Source organism: Bison bison, unplaced genomic scaffold, assembly GCF_000754665.1.
Source record: "Bison bison bison isolate TAMUID 2011002044 unplaced genomic scaffold, Bison_UMD1.0 scf7180017864461, whole genome shotgun sequence".
Lineage (NCBI taxonomy): Eukaryota > Metazoa > Chordata > Mammalia > Artiodactyla > Bovidae > Bison > Bison bison.
Window position 1 is genome coordinate 8,782,947 of NW_011495023.1, and position 16,677 is coordinate 8,799,623.

A 16,677-nucleotide genomic window follows, 5' to 3' on the forward strand; every position below is an offset into this window, starting at 1 on the left:
TATTTTCTTGGACTCCAAAATCACTGCAGATGGTGACTGAAGCCATGAAATTAAAAGATGATTACTCCTTGGAAGAAAAGCTATGACCAACCTAGACAGCATATTAAAAAGCAGAGACGTTACTTTGCTGACAAAGTTCCACCTTGTTGAAGCTATGGTTTTTCCAGTAGTCATGTATGCATGTGAGAGTTAGGCCATAAAGAAAGCTGAGCATTGAAGAACTGATGCTTCTGAAGTGTGGTGTTGGAGAAGACTCTTGAGAGTCCCTTGGACTGCAAGGAGATCAAGCAAGTCAATCCTAAAGTAAATCAGCCCTGAATATTCATTTTAAAGGACTGATGCTGAAGCTGAAGCTCCAATACTTTGGCCACCTGATAGGAAGAACTGACTCACTGGAAAAGAGATGGACAGAGAAGCCTGGTGTGCTGCAGTCCACGGGGCTGCAAAGAGTCAGAGACAACTGAGCAGCTGAATTGAACTGAAGTGTACAGCTCAGTGGTGTTAAGTACATTCACAATGTTGTTACAACCGTCATCACTATTCATTTCCAGAATTTTTTCATTATCCTGCTAGTAAGTCTATACCCATTAAACAATAATTCCTCTCTCCCAGCCCCCGGTAACCTCTATTCTGCTTTCTGTCTCTATGAATTTGTCAATTCTAGGTACCTCATGCAAGTGGACTCATACAATATATGACCTTTGTTTCACTTAGCACAATATTTCCAAGGTTCATCTCAGTTGTGGCATGTACCAGACTTTCTTTCCCTTAAAATAATATTCCATTGTGTATGTATACCACATTTTGTTTATCTGTTCATCAGTTGATGGTTATTTGAGGCGTTTCTAACTTTGGCTATTATAAAGGATGCTGCTATGAATATTGGTGTATGATATCCACTTGAGTCCTGCTTTCAATTCTGTTGTATATATAACTAGGAGTAAGATTGTGGGATCATATGTTAATTATACATTTTACTTTTTTTTTGAACTTAAAAAAATATTTCATTTACTTATTTGGTGCATTGGATCTTAGGTGTATCATGTGGGATCTTTCCTGTGGCTCAGAGACTCCACAGTTGTGTTGCATGGGCTCTGAAGCAGGGGGGTTTCTGTCATTGAGGCGCACAGGATTAATTGCTTGGTGGCATGTGGAATCTTGGTTCCCCGACCAGGGATTGAACCTGCATCCCCTGCATTGCAAGGCAGATTCTTAATCACTGGACCACCAAGGGAAGTCCCTACATTTGACTCTTTTCCAAACTGTTGGATTGTTTTCCACAGGGGCTGTACCACTTTTACACTTTCACCAGCAATACACAAGGGTTCCAATTTCTCCTAGTATTCTATATCGATATATATATATATATATATATTACACTAATAGTGAAGTGGTATGTCATTGTGGTTTTAATTTGCACTTGCATTTTCCTAGTGATGAGTGATGTTGAGCATCTTTTTATGTACGTACTGGACATCTTTTTTGGAAGAATGCCTATTCAGGTCCTTTGCACAGCTTTGAATCGGGCTGTTTGGTTTTTGTCGTTGTTGAGTTGTTGGACTTCTTCATATACAGTGAATATTAATCCGTCATCAAATATACGATTTGCAAATATCTTCTCACATTCTATTGGTTGTCTTTCACTCTCTCAGTAGTATCCTTTGATTCACAAATTTTTAAATTTTGATGATGTCCAATTTATCACTTTTTCTGTTGTTGCCTAAGCTTTTGATGTTATTACATTAAAGAATCACTGCCATATTTAATGTCATGAGGATTTTCTCTTATCTTTATTCTCAGAGTTTTATAATTTCAGGCATTTTATTTTTTTGGATGCTCTCTTAAATAGAACTTTTTTAATGTGAGAAAGTTTAATTCTGAAGGAAGTGGGAGATGACTCTCTATCCCATATGTGTGAACGGCATACAGTGACTTCCTTATTAATGGTAAGAGGGGGAAAGGGCATCTTTATAGTGGAGGAAACCTGACAAATTCAGGCACGTGGTCAAGGTAAACATCAAGCATAAGTCACGTTGACAGAAGGGCACTTTATCTCCAAAATCTTCCCCCAGAAAACCCATACATAACTCATTTAACCACAAAAATAACATCAGACAAACTCAGATTGAAGGACAGTCTACAAACACCCAGCCATAACACATTCCTCAAAATTGCTAATGTCATTAAAAATTAAAGTGAAAGAAAATGAAAGTCGCTCAGCTGTGTCTGATTCTTTGTGACCCCCATGGACTATATAGTCCATGGAATTCTCCAGGCCAGAATCCTGGAGTGGGTAGCCTATCCCTTCTCCAGCAGATTTTCCTCACCCAGGAATCGAACCAGGGTCTCCCACATTGCAGTCAAATTCTTTACCAACTGAGATACCAGGGAAGTCTAAAAAACCCATCACAGTCCAGAGGAGTCTAAGGAGACAGAGAACTAAATGTAATGTTTTGTCCTGGATGGAATCCTAGAACAGAGAAGGACGTTAGGTAGACAGTAATGGCATCCAGTCACATCATTTCAGGGCAAATAGAAAAGGATAAAGTGGAAACAGGGACAGATTTTATTTCCTTGGGCTCCAAAATTACTGAGGACGGTGACTACAGCGATGAAATTAAAAGACGCTTGCTCCTTGGAAAGAAACCCGTGGCAAACTAGACAGCATATTAAAGAACAGAGACATCACTTTGCCAACAAAAGTCCGCATAGTCAAAGCTGTGGTTTTTCCAGTAGTCATATGTGGATGTGAGAGGATCCTTTTGAACTGTGGTGCTGGAGAAGACTCTCAGGAATCCCTTGGACCACAAAGAGATCAAACCAGTCAATCCTAAAGAAAATCAACTCTGAATATTCATTGGAAGGATTGATGCTGAAGCTGAAGCTCCAATACTTTGGCCACCTGATGCGAAGAACTGACTCATTGGAAAAGACCCTGATTCTGGGAGAGATTGAAGGTAGGAGAAGGGGATGACAGAGGATGAGATGGTTAGACAGCGCCACCAACTCAATGGGCATGAGTTTGAGCAAACTCTGGGAGAGAGTGCAGGACAGGGCAGCCTGGCATGCTGCAGTCCATGGGATCACAAAGAGTCAGACACGACTTAGTGACCGAACAATACAGCACAAATGCACCAGTATTGGTTCCTTAACTCTGGTAAATATACTGTAGTGATGTAAGACGTTAATAATAGGCAAAGCTGAGTGCGGTAGGTATAAGGGAACTCTGTACCATCTTCACAGTTTTTCTATAAATCTAAAACTATTCTGAAATAGAAAGTTTATTAAAAAAGAAAAAGCACATGGAACTTGGACCATACCCTTTAGCAATGTTGCCAGACTGGTTGATTTTCCACACAATTGATTTGATTGAAATGTGAAATTGTGGGGAAGCTGATGATTTCATGGCTTTTTGGAGTTCATAAAAGGCAGATTTATAATATGCAGCTAACTCTTCATAGCCATTGAGATGCAATTGGTATCATGAGGTGAAAATTAATAAAAGTTTCAGGTTGGAGAATGATAAGAGAGAATCATCTCAAAACTCTTGAACAACTGGTGATTTATCATGAACCTTGTTTTCAGGAAGAACAAATCTGTAAAAAGAAGGTCATAGGCAACATTCCTTCAGCTCTCCCCCACAGTGATTTCCATACATTTCTAGAGTGAAAACTTTGCTGTTCGGTGAGTGTGTACGTTCTCACAGTAGGATTTTCATTGTTCTGCCAGGAAGGAGAACATCAAAGGCAGGAGAAAAATCTTCCAAGGTGAGACATTTTGAATAAACGTGTCCATATGAAGCCTCTGGTTTGTTTAGTTTGTGTGTTCTGTGACCTCCACTCATTTCACGAGGTACTGCCCAGTGTTTAATTTCCAAGCCAAATCCCAGACGCTACTTTCTTCCTGAAGTTTCTCCTTACGCTATGCTATGTGAAGTCACTTCAGTTGTGTCTGATTCTGTGTGATCCCATAGACGGTAGCCCACCAGGTTCCCCTGTCCCTGGGATTCTCCAGGCAAGAACACGGGAGTGGGTTGCCATTTCCTTCTCCGATGAATGAAAGTGAAAAGTCAAAGTGAAGTCGCTCAGTTGTGTCCGACTCTTAGCGACCCCATGGACTGCAGCCTACCAGGCTCCTCCGTCCATGGGATTTTCCAGGCAAGAGTACTGGAGTGGGGTGCCATTGATGTTTCTCCTTAGGAACAACTTAAATTCTTCTATTTAAATGTTAATAACTTTTGCATAGTTGAAAATGGTGTGATAGCTGATTTAATTATTTTTATCACCATGGTAAGTAATCATTCAAAGTGTTTCCATTATGCAAGCCACCATATTAGAAACAAATGTTTAATTTTCTTCCTCCCCACCCCTCAGGTACCATAAATTGATATTTTAGTTATTTTATAGCATTCAGCCTAGAGTTTTTCTGTTTTTCAGTTAATCCCCACATAGAATTGAGATGACGATGTTAAAGTCAAATTGATGAAGTCATGAAAATTCAAACATCCTTATTTATATGGATGAGCATGATATTGAATTATGAAAAGTGACTTAATTTCAAATCATTCCTGCTACTTCAGATCGTATAGGATTTATATTTTATGAGCATTAGGATTCTGTACTAAAATCCTGTTTCAGAACTATAAGTACATTCTTTCCATCTGAATTTGATTTGAACTGTCTCAATAAGTAAATGCTATTTACATTTCTCTAAGGAGTCTATCAGAATTTGATGACTTGCCTTTCCATAATATTTAAGCAAATACAACTTCTTAAAGCTGAGTAACCTTATTCACAAAGAGTTTAAGGCAGATCTTTAAGATAAACTGTCTTCTTAACATAAATTTCACATTCCCACTCCGCTGAAGATCACAGATAAGGAAGATGTGTTCTCCTAGCCAACAGGTGGTAGCATAGTCGCCAAAAACATGTAATGTGAGGAAGGTCATCTAAATTATTACTTTTTGGTTCCGTGTTTATTTCCCAAAAGTGTATTGGATGTCAAGCACCTTCTTCTATAGTAATACCAAAAATGACTTGTGTACTTGAGACCTCAAATGTATTTATGGAAATAAGCATGTCAAGGAACTGGGGAATTAGCCCAAAGGTGTTAAAGAAGAATTGTCTGGTTTATTATCAGTGACTGAGGTCCAGGGAAGCCAATTTGCTTCCTGACACATTGTTTGATTTAGCCACTGAGTGACTCACACCAAATTGAAGACTGGAGGCTAAGGCTGCCTGCTTAATTCCAAAGATAATCTAGGCTCTTAGTTCACAGACAGCCTGGAGAAGTGGCTGACAAATCAAGGAGACTATTAGTGGAGCTTAAATTATAAAGTCTGAGTTGAGGGCTTCGATTAAATATGGACTGTTCCAATTAATCATTAAGGGAGCTCGTTTTTCCCTGTGTTCCCTTCACTCCCTCTGACTGTCGTTATCTAACGAAGATGTAGAAAGGATTTGAGGAGAAACCTAAACATTTAGCATCTTAGGTTAGAAAGTTATGTCAATACAGGGAGACATTCAGAGTTGGAGGGGTTGATCAAAGCAGAACCTAACTTGGAACTCATTCCCTCAGAGAAGATGCTGCTATGGGCCCCTCCCACCTCTTATCCCCACTTGACTGCTGCTGAGTTGTGATGATGACCAAATGTTTACATATTTCAGAAGGAAAGGAGAGAATGGGACTAAAACAGACAGAAATAGCACACGCAATACAGACCTCCAAGACTTCTTTTCTCATTTTGCTTGGAGAAAATCTGATGTTCCACACATTTAGAAATGCATTTAGAAAAAATGGGGCTATTTCTGGGATGTTGAAAGAGCTATTACTGTAAAGTTAATTAGTTGAATCAATTTGCAAGGCTCCTGATGCCTTAATGGAGACCAAATGTGCTCAGGGAATGATCATTTGGATAAGTATGGGAGGGGAGGGTGTAGCAAATAATTTTGGAGCCTGAGTCCCTTTTGGGGGGCTTCCCTGGTGGCTCAGTGGTAAAGAATCCTGCCTACAATGCAGGAGACACAGGTTTGATCTCTGGATTAGGAACATCCCCTAGAGAAGGAAATGGCAACCCACTCCAAATATTCTTGAATGGGAAATCCCATGGACAGAGGAGCCTGTCTGGCTACAATCTATGGGGTTGCAAAGAGTCAGACATGACTGAGTGACTGAGCAGCAACAGAATCCCTTTGGAAGAAAGAGAGCAACAATGAAGTGCTCAGGACAGCACGGAGAAGGGTTCAGAAAAGGAGGTGGGGAAAACCATCGCCAAGTGCCACGTGTTTTTTTTTTTTTTTTTAATTTAGGCTGGTCTTGGACCCAGGAAAATATGAAATTCCTTCTTCTCCTCACCACTCTCTCCTCCTCCTTTCTCTCTCTTTCTCTTTTCAACTTCAGCCTTTGTGCTCTGAGGTCAGTGCAACCAATCAACTCAACCGATGTTGTTATGGGTGAAATAAATGGCTATTCCCTCACCTAGGACCATAAATAACAGGACATTTTGGGGGAAAAGTCTTTGAATTCCAGGAAATCCATTTATATGTGACCCTAGGGACACATTTCTAGAGTAAGGTGAGGGTTGCATTACCTACATATAGCTTTCCACAGGGAACTCCTTCAGAGATAATTGTTTCCCTTGTTTTTACTTGGATTTTTCTCTTAGTGACTCACAGAGTCAAAACAGGTCAGCTCTTCTGCATTCTGGCCATGTTGTGAGCTGGCATTCTGTGATTAGAAATGATGGAGTGACTCAAATCATGAGAACCCACCTCCTTCCTGAACCTGAATCTGGAGAAGGGAAAAAAAAGGAGGCCTGGGCAGTGAGATGCTCTTCTCAGGTTTCTGAGGGAAATGCTGAGGGAGATATTGGCAAACCAAGGGGCAGGTGCTTCTTGCCGCCCGAATTGGATGCTTCTGTATTTGGGAGCTGTTCACAAATGATTTATTTTTACTGAATTTCCATTTTACTGATGACTATTTACTGAATAGTCATCAGTCTAGAGATGCTAGGGATCTTGATACTTCAATTTCCTTCTTTAAAATTATCATTTTTAATTAATAAAGAAAATCACAATTAATAGCAATGAAGATGGCAATACACAAAACAGTTTCTTAAAACTAACATTTCTTTTAAAAATTTTATATTGGAGTACAGTTGATTAACAACATTGTGATATAAAATTAACATTTCTTAAAATTCAAAAAAAAAGAGAGAAAAATGTGTATAACAGAATAGTCAGGTTCTCTAGAGCGAGCAAAACTTTAGGTGTTTCCTACAACAAAATGGGCAATTACATGAAATTTGATTACTAATGTTAAAAAAAAAAGGAGATTAGCCTTGAAAATCCCCTGAGCAGACAAAACCAGCTTCATCATACAAGCAAACCTTGATGCTATTTCTTTTGCAAGACTAATTTGACCTGGTTGCTTCTTGCTTTTGCCTCTGGAAATCATAAGCAAAGCTTAAATTGTTTCCTCAAATCTATAGGAGATAAGCACTGATCAGTTCCTTATCTTTAAAGGAAACTAATACTATAACCAATCACTGTGTCACTGCCTTTCCTTTATATAAGCTACTTTATAATGTTTCATGTTTGGGTTTAAATGCTCCTGGTTTGCAAACTGGGTTTTGGTGTCTGCACAATAACCTTCCAACTAGCTACTACTGTCCTGATTCACTGGTTTTGCTTTGGCTATTTCTGAACTTTTGACACTACTAAGGTTAGTAAGTAATACTCAGTGAGTAAAATACTCTTTTTTTTGGCACTACTCCACAGCATGTGAGATCTTAGCTTCCCGACCAGGGATCAAACACCTGCCTCTTGCAATGGCAGCGTGGAGTCTAAACCACTGGGTCACCAGGGAAGTCCCTCATTAGAATACTCTTAAACCCAAATCTTGAACTGGTAAGCTTAAGATCTCTAAATGAGAGTTTGATACATGGTTGATAGACAAAGACCATCTTCAAAGCCATCGAAGGAGGCTATAGATCAAAATAATGACTATAGATGGAATGCTACAGAACATCTCAGTAGAGGAGCTTTGTATTGATAGAGCGAAAGGATGCATTCCCAGTGCTTGCCAAGTCATTCATGCATGAGATCTGGGGAGTCTCCTTGTTTATGCATTGTGCCAAAGCCAAGGAAGGTCAGGGCCAAGAACTCAGTATTGGCTCCATGCCTCAGGAGTCCTTGAGACCCAGATGAGAATTATTTGTTTGTGAGATGGGGTTGAAGATGGTCAGAGTGTATTTAAGGGAACATGGGAAGAAAAATCGGAGAAGGCAATGGCACCCCACTCCAGTACTCTTGCCTGGAAAATCTCATGGACGGAGGAGCCTGGTGGGCTACAGTCCATGGGGTCACTAAGAGTTGGACATGACTGAGTGACTTCACTTTGACTTTTCACTTTCATTCATCGGAGAAGGAAATGGCAACCCACTCCAGTGTTCTTGCCTGGAGAATCCCAGGGACAGGGGAACCTGGTGGGCTACCCTCTATGGGATCACACAGAATCAGACACAACTGAAACAACTTAGCAGCAGCAGCTGGGAAGAAAAATATTAAGAGCAAGCAGAGACAAACCTTCTAGGGAATTTCACTATAAAAGAAACAAAGAAACGCAACAGTAGCTTGACAAAGAGATGAAAAAGGAAACTTTAATTTCTTTGTAGGGCATCATCCTTGAGGAGGAGAAAGGAGCTGGGAGTCAATGCAGAGTGGAGGGGCTGACCTCAGACAAAGCTACTGGCAGTTTATCCATCTCATGAGAGGGAAGAGAGGATTATGGGCAGAGATGTACATAGTGAGTAAAGTTGAAGACAGGAAGAAGTGAAAGATTTTTTTTCGTTTTTAAAAATTTTTTATTTATTTTTGGCTGCATTTGGTCTTTGTTGATGCATGAGGGCTTTCTCTGGTTGTAGAGCACAGACTCTAGAGCTCAGGCTCAATAGAATAGTGGTGGCACATGGGCTCTTCCTGAACCAGGGATCAAATCTTTGTGTCCTGCATTGGCAGGCGGACTATTAACAGCTGGACCACCAGCAAAGACGGAAAGTTCTTTCCTGATCATTTCAACAGGAAATAATCAGCTGAGAGTGACAAGGAAAAGATTTGCTAGATAAGAGGTGTGAATAGCCCTCTGGGAGAGTAGCTGAGGGAATCCAGGAAATAGTGGACAATGCTGAGAGCTCCTGGAAGTTTGGGTTCATAAATTCACAGCCACACAGCCAGCTTGGTTGTGTTTTTCTCCATCTGTATTCAGCTCCTTGGATACAAGAGTGAAATACGCAGAGAAGTGGGTTGAATCCATATAGTGGTGGATGGATTTGGCCAGGTAAGTAGGTTGAAGGGAAAAGGAAGCAGGAGGATTTGGTAATGTATGCAAGAGAGTTCTAATAATGGGCCATGGAATCATGGTGAGGAAGAGAAATGAGCCCTGAAGGGAGATTAAAAACTGGAAGAATAAAGTGAGTGGATTAGGAATCTCCTATGGGAATTTCCCAGATTATGCAAGGAATTCAAATGCAATAGGGACCAAAATTCCACCTTCCTTTGGAATCAAAGTACAAAGTCAGAGAATTCCTCCACCCCCCTCCTCCTTCTCGTCTAGAAAGTTCATATAAGCTAAACAAATTATTCACCAATAAAAAAGCAGGAATCCTATGAACTGAACGCCCCTAGTAAACAGACATAAACACTGACTCTCTCTGCTAGGTTGTGTAAAACTGTTGATTGGATTATTTTCAAATTAAAAAATTATTTTAAAAGAGGAACTCTAAATTCAAGCAAATCTCACTGAAATGATGTGGGGCCTATTGGTTTACTGTAGTTTTCAGCAAAAGGGAAGTTTCACTCAGGCAGAAAGAGCCCCATGAAGTCAAGAGCAAATGACCAAACAGCTAAGATCATTTTCAGCTCCGCACGCAGGCACAGCCTGAGTCAGAGCTCAAGCCCAAATTGGGTACTTAAAAAAGCACATTAACTATTTCAAGTCAGCAGGGAGATCACACAGCTAGCAAAAGCAATTTTGAAAGTGCTAAAGTTGTCGAGCACTGACAATATACTTTCCAAGAGAAGGACTTCACCGAGTTGCAGAACAACACCCAGGGGCCCGCCACACTGTGTTATGTCTGTAACATCTTAGCAAAATATTTGAGCTCTGCAGAGTGATGTAATAATCTGAATTTCCCTGGATATGATCTAATTTTACATATGGTAATGAATGGCTTAGAGAGACTCATAAATAAAAGGTGTGAATCTGATTTAGATAGACCTTCATGATTTTTCTTTCCATCTTTTATAGTTATCGTGTGTGTTTTTCTCAGCTACATCCCCAGGAGTTTGTAGGAATTAGACCAGAGACATTTATGGAAAGAAATCAATACATTCTAGGCTGTGGTTTGAAAGTATAAACTTGTAAAAGCATAATCTATAAAACTGTGATATCTCCAGTGGCCTGAATGGGTTATAAAAATTCCCCTAGAGGGACTTCCCTGGTGATCCAGTGGTTAAGACTCTGCGCTTTCACTGTAAGAGGCATGGATTCAATCCCTGGTTGGAGAAGTAGGATCCTGCATGCTTCGAGGATCGAGCCAAAAAAAAAAAAAAAAAATCCCTAGAAAGAGAACATATTCCGAATTCACATCTTTGGCCCTTGTGGCCTTGAGCCATTGGTTCCAAGACTTGTTTTCTCTGAGCAAGAAGAAGGGAACTTAAATTAGGAGGTGCTGCCAATGAATCAAACTCACATCACACATGTTTGAAACATAAGGATTATTTTATTCTTTTAAAATTTATTTTCTTTGCCTCACCAACTTATTTCCCTGACCAGGGATCGAACCCATGCCCCCTGCATTGGAAACATAGTCTTAACCACTGGACAACTTGGAAATCCCAGGGATAGGGATTACTGTATCCTTATGGGACAGGAAAGGAAGCTGGGCTGATGAAGTTTGCCCAAGTCACAAATTAAGAGTCTGAGCTGGGATTCAAACCGAGGCTCATAGGTCTGCTTGATTAAAAACGTCTTGTTCCTTTGAACAACCACACAGTGCTGCTGCTTCATTTTAAAAGCTGGTGCCTCCCTGATTACTTCATTTTTTCAAAGCTTTCCAAGTTTTATGGGAGCTTAAAGAGCCGAGGAAATTCCATGCCCATGGGAAACCCCATGGGGCCTCCTCTGCTTGAGTGACGCCACCCTCCTCTAGCATCTGAGACCCTCACAGCATCTCAGGAAAGAGCAAAGGCTTTTGGTCCAGCCAAACCTATTATTGTCTCAGCTCTGCCATGTCATCACTGGGTGACCTTGCTATAAGCCTCTGTTTAATTCAGGAAAAAAAAAATTAAAAGGTACACTATTACCATCATCACAGGGTTACTGTGTGGATTCAAAGAGATAATGAATGCAAAATACTTAGCACAGTGCGTAGGAAAATGGCATTGTATATTTTTAAAAATCAGCTACACTGGTTAGATCGTTCTGCATTGTTTTTAAGTTTGTGTAATAGATCTGGTGACATCTATTAGTCATTTTCATTGATCTTTTTATCCATTCTTGTCTCTTTAATTTGTTTAAAAGCTTTTAAAAGCTTGAATTGTCTTCTGTTTCTTTGTATCCACTACACAGAGCCCAGGGCTTTGCAGAGAGAAGCTTCTGCAAAGATGTTTGCAGTTTATTTCATTGCATAAGATATTCTCTTTAAATAGGAACAGGACAACTAATTCAAGATACACCATGAATTCTGATAATGTGTTTCATTTTTATGTTCTTTGTTTGCTTTTGCCTTTCTGGGCCCATGTTCTGAAATGCCACTTGGGGGCAGCAGTGAGTCAACTTGGCCTTAACTGTTGGGCACCAGAAGGAAAGATTAAACTGAAAGGTAGGGCTGACAGATAGGAAATGAATAACTCTCAAAATACATCACGAGCTTGAAAATGACTGCGCACTTTGCTACAGAAATCTATTTAAAAGTAGCACACCCTCTTTCAGGCCTCATGGGGGCTTTTGAGGATAAATGACTTGTTTTCTTTCTAACCCTGGGTGGCAAAGCAAACTGCAAGATGCTTAACTGTTTGCTCACCCAGCAGAATGGAGCAAATGTATGAGCCTCATCACAAAGGAAGACAAATTCAGCAGGAGTTGATGATGTGAAAAGGCACATCTATGGCTCGGGTTAAATATGACTTATGTAATTGGAATCAATTAAATCCGTTCAGTGAAACACTGAAATAAAATGCTCCATTAGCCAGATCTTGGTCCTGCCACATGAAAGAGAACAAAGGTAAGGGTTGTAAAAAAGTGAATAGCAGTCGTTTCACTGGCCAAGGAACTTCCTAAAATGCTCTACACCCAGTGCAGATTCTAACTGATTCTCCCACATCACGGTTTTGCTTATTTATGTTCAGAGTGTCCATCTCTAGGTATTACAAGGTCAAAACCAACATGCTAATTGTTTGAAAAAAAAAAAAAGTAAACTCAGACACTTCAGAACTGTTTTTAAAGATTTGACAAAAGGCATAAATAAAGCTCTTAGAAAAATATCTTTGCTCAGCACCTTTCTGCAGAATCTGAGGAAACAGTTTACATTTTTTTATACCAATAAAGTCTCCATGAAAACTAAATGGAAAAGTACAAGAGGACTGTCCAGTTTCTCCATAGATCCACAGCCTCATTTATGTTATACCTGTTCCCTGACTTATCATAGAGGTATTTCTTCTTCATTTATTCATTCAACGTTCACTGAACACCCAATACGTGTCCAGTACTGGGACTAAATGGGGACTATATAGATGAAAGACACATTATCTGTATTTTTAAAAAAGTTTACAGTTTGGGGAGAAATAAACATACACACACACGCATGCACACGCACACACACACACCTATAAATAATTATAATCATTCAGCATATTTTTAGGCTTGGAATCTATGATTCTTTTTGTAGCGATTTGAAATTATTCCTCAGCGTGTAATTTCAGAGAGCATGCATGCATGTTCAATCATGTATGATTCTTCATGACCCCATGGACTGTAGCCCACCAGGCTCCTCTGTTCAAGGGATTTTCCAAGCAAGAATACTGGAGTGGGTGGCCATTTCTTACTCCAGGGAAATCTTCCTGACCCAGGGATCAAACTTGCAATCCCTTGCCTCTCCTGCTTGGCACGTGGATTCTTTACCACCGAGCCACCTGGAGAGCCCTTCAGGGAGCATGGATCTCACTTAACAGATGAGAAAAGTGAAGCCCAGAGATGTTAAAAGATATGACCAAGGTCACAGCCAGCGAGTGCAAAGCCACAGAAAGAACCAGCGTGCTCCCAGCTGGTGTGTTTCCAGCACATATAGTAGCATCCTCTCCTGAACCAGAAAACAAAAACAAAAACCTTCATTTGTTTCCTTTCCTGACTCCTCCCAGGTTCCCACCTGCTTGGGGTAAGTTTTTTTGTTTTTTTTTTACAGTGTTACAGAGTCATCTACCTGGGGATTGCATCATGCCTGAACTTTCAGGACCTTTCCTATTTAACAGTTTGTTTGTTTTTTTTTTAATTAGAGGATAATTGCTTTACAGTGTTGTGGTGATTTCTGCCATATATCAATGCAAATTAGTCATAACTATACACACACACACACACATATATACACCCCCTTCCTCTTGAGCCTCCTTCCTCCCTGGAATTCCACCCCTCTAGGTCAACACAGAGTGCCAGGCTAGGCTCCCTGCTTCACGGGGTTTTTGTGTGTTCCCAGTATCATGTATGGTAGTAATCCTAAACAGGCTGCTTTCCCAAATATGAGCAAATTATAAGTGCACTGCCTTCAGAGCTATGTAATGACTCATATGTTTTCTTTTTATTATACGTTTATAAAAATCTACCTTTAAATTATATATATCCCAGGTCAGCCTGGTTTCTTTACTGTCTGTAGTTTTAATTTGATTTTTGGAATTTAGATTATAAACTGCACAAATTGTCTCAAATACTAATATCTTGGATTGGCCAAAAAGCTTGGGTTTTCCTGAACTTTTTGGCCAACCCAATATTTTATTCTCATGTGAGACCTCAGACTTTTAATCCTTAACAGCACATATTAACAACTTCATACAAACAGCTTCGTATTGTGATATAACATGGGAAAGTGCTCTTCTTCCTGCTTGTCTGGATTAGGTGCACACCTACCCCCCACCCCAACTGGCAGCTAAACTAAAGAACACCCGTGATATTGTAGAGGCTGTTCCATACTCTTTAGCTTTGTAAGGTGACACTTTGGGAATGAGACAATAAAGCCTGAAGCAAGAGGGGGAGATTTTATGGTAGAAGAACATTTCTCTTCCAGTCAACCCCTTCAAATTCTTGTGGGGACAAGAGATGGGAGGGAAACTTACTGTACACATTGAGAAAGCTAGTGAGAACCTTAGCGTCTGTTCAGTTGCCTCTCTGGTGGGTGGCCTCTCACAGAGAAGGTGATGAGGGAGTTAGGGGATGGTGCTGTGCCCCTTGTAACCCTGAGTTTCCCCTGGCCTTAGAGCTGAGGTTGGGGCAGAGTCTCAGCCAGAGAAATAACCATCTATCGTGAAAGACTTGTGACTATGGACCACCCCTATGCACGGATACATTCATTTCCCCTGAACCCTGATGCCTCCCTTGATCTACCCTCCAGGAAAAGGTAGGGAAAGGGCAGAACTTTCATTTGACTGTGTTTGAGAATTGTGGACGTCAAACTTGGGATTGGAATGTAGGACAGAAAACAAAATAAGGTGTAGAGATGTGTTGACAGAGAAGCTGAATAGAAAAACAACTCAGAAAGAAGTGACCAGATTATATTTTTTTGCCAAGAACAGAACTGGACACAAGAAGCAAAAATCAATGTGAATCATAGAGATTTTTTAATAAGCAGTATTTACAGACACCTGAGTCTTGTCAATTATCAGGACCATGAAAATGTATACCTACCCTGCAGACAATCCATTGTAAATGTAAATTTACATTTACAATTACATGTAATTAATTACATTAATTACAATTAGTTGTCATATCACCCAAAATACCTGTCCCCTCACCATCCTGCTCCCTAGTATGGAGGTAGCTGATTGCGTCCTGAATCTGTTGGAGGTGGATGATTGCGTCTTGGATCTGTTTTCACACTTGAAGTCCACAAGCATAGCACTGTTTAGACAAATGGTCCATTACATTTGCTTCACCTGAGATTCTTTCCAGGAGATGATGCGAGTTCTTTCTAAGTCAAGGAGTAGAAAAGAAAGGCTTATTGAAATATATTCAGCTTCTAATCATCAGCTGTGAAAGGGGTTATGGAGTAATTTTATATGATTATTAGCAAATATGCTAACTCAAATTCCCTACCCATTAGGGATTCTCAAATCTCCATATAGATTGTCTTCTGAAGTAGACAAAGCACCAAGGGAGGAATTAGGATGCATGTCAGTGGGTCCAATAGAGGGTCTGAGGTATGTGACCATGAGGACAGACTGACATTCAGAATCTTGTATTCAAAAAGGTCCCAGATGTACTTGAATCTTAGAAGAACATTTTAGAAGGGAGGTGGGGCAGGAAGAAAATACATAAAGGGGAGAAAATCCTACTCAACCCATTTAACACTGCTTCTCTTTAAAACATCAACTTCATACATCAAAGTAGATGAGCTTTACATCATTGCTTCTTTTGGCAAGGGTGGGATGGTACATTCAGATGAGGCTAAATTGTCCAGGAAACAAAATTGAAAGTCAAAGTCCCTCAGTTGTGTCCGACTCTTTACCAGCTGAGCCACGAGGGAAGCCCAAGAATACTGGGGTGGGTACCCTATCCCTTCTCCAGCGGATCTTCCTGACCCAGGAATGTAACCAGGGTCTCTTGCATCGCAGGTGGATTCTTTACCAATTGAGCTATCAGGGAAACCGTAGGGAACAAACCAAGATAAGAAAGGCACAAAACTTTTGCTTCTTAAGTCTTCAAATACTACTTAAGGCAAATATCGTTTGCCTAAATCTGAAATATTTGCTAATTATAAATAAGAAAAAGTTTAAAATGTTTCTTATTTGAAAATCTTTGCTCCCAATCCTCCATAGCCTATGAAATATGTTTCATAGTTAAAGTAAATTAAAGGTTTTCATTTTTTCCTCCAGCCCCCCCACCCTAAATGCATGCCTAACTCACCTTCCTGCAGAAGTGGGGTGTCACCCGCATTTGGGTGCCCCTCAAAGAACATCTAATGTGGCTATTTATGTTGCAAGAAAAACTCACCAGTCCAGGCAAATCTCTCCAGAGGCTCTGATGCCAGCCTTACCAATCTGTGTTTGTGTATTTTGTTGTTTAGTTGCTAAGTCTAATTAGCAAATTAGACTTAGTTGCTAACTAAGTTAGCGACTAATTTTAGTTGCTAACTCTAATTTGAGACCCATGGACTGTAGCCTGCCAGGCTCTTTGTCCATGGAATTCTCCAGGCAAGAATACTGGAGTGGTTGCCATTTTCTTCTCCAAGGCATCTTCCCGATCCAGGGATCAAACCCAGGTCTCCTGCTTGGCAGGCAGATTCTTTACCGCTGTGTCACCTGGGAAGCCCATCACAACGAATAATTGTTGTTATATTACAATTATTATAATTGTAATTATTATAACTACCCACTTCCCTCATCTTTCTCTTTTAAAGTGTGAAGCCAAGGAGAG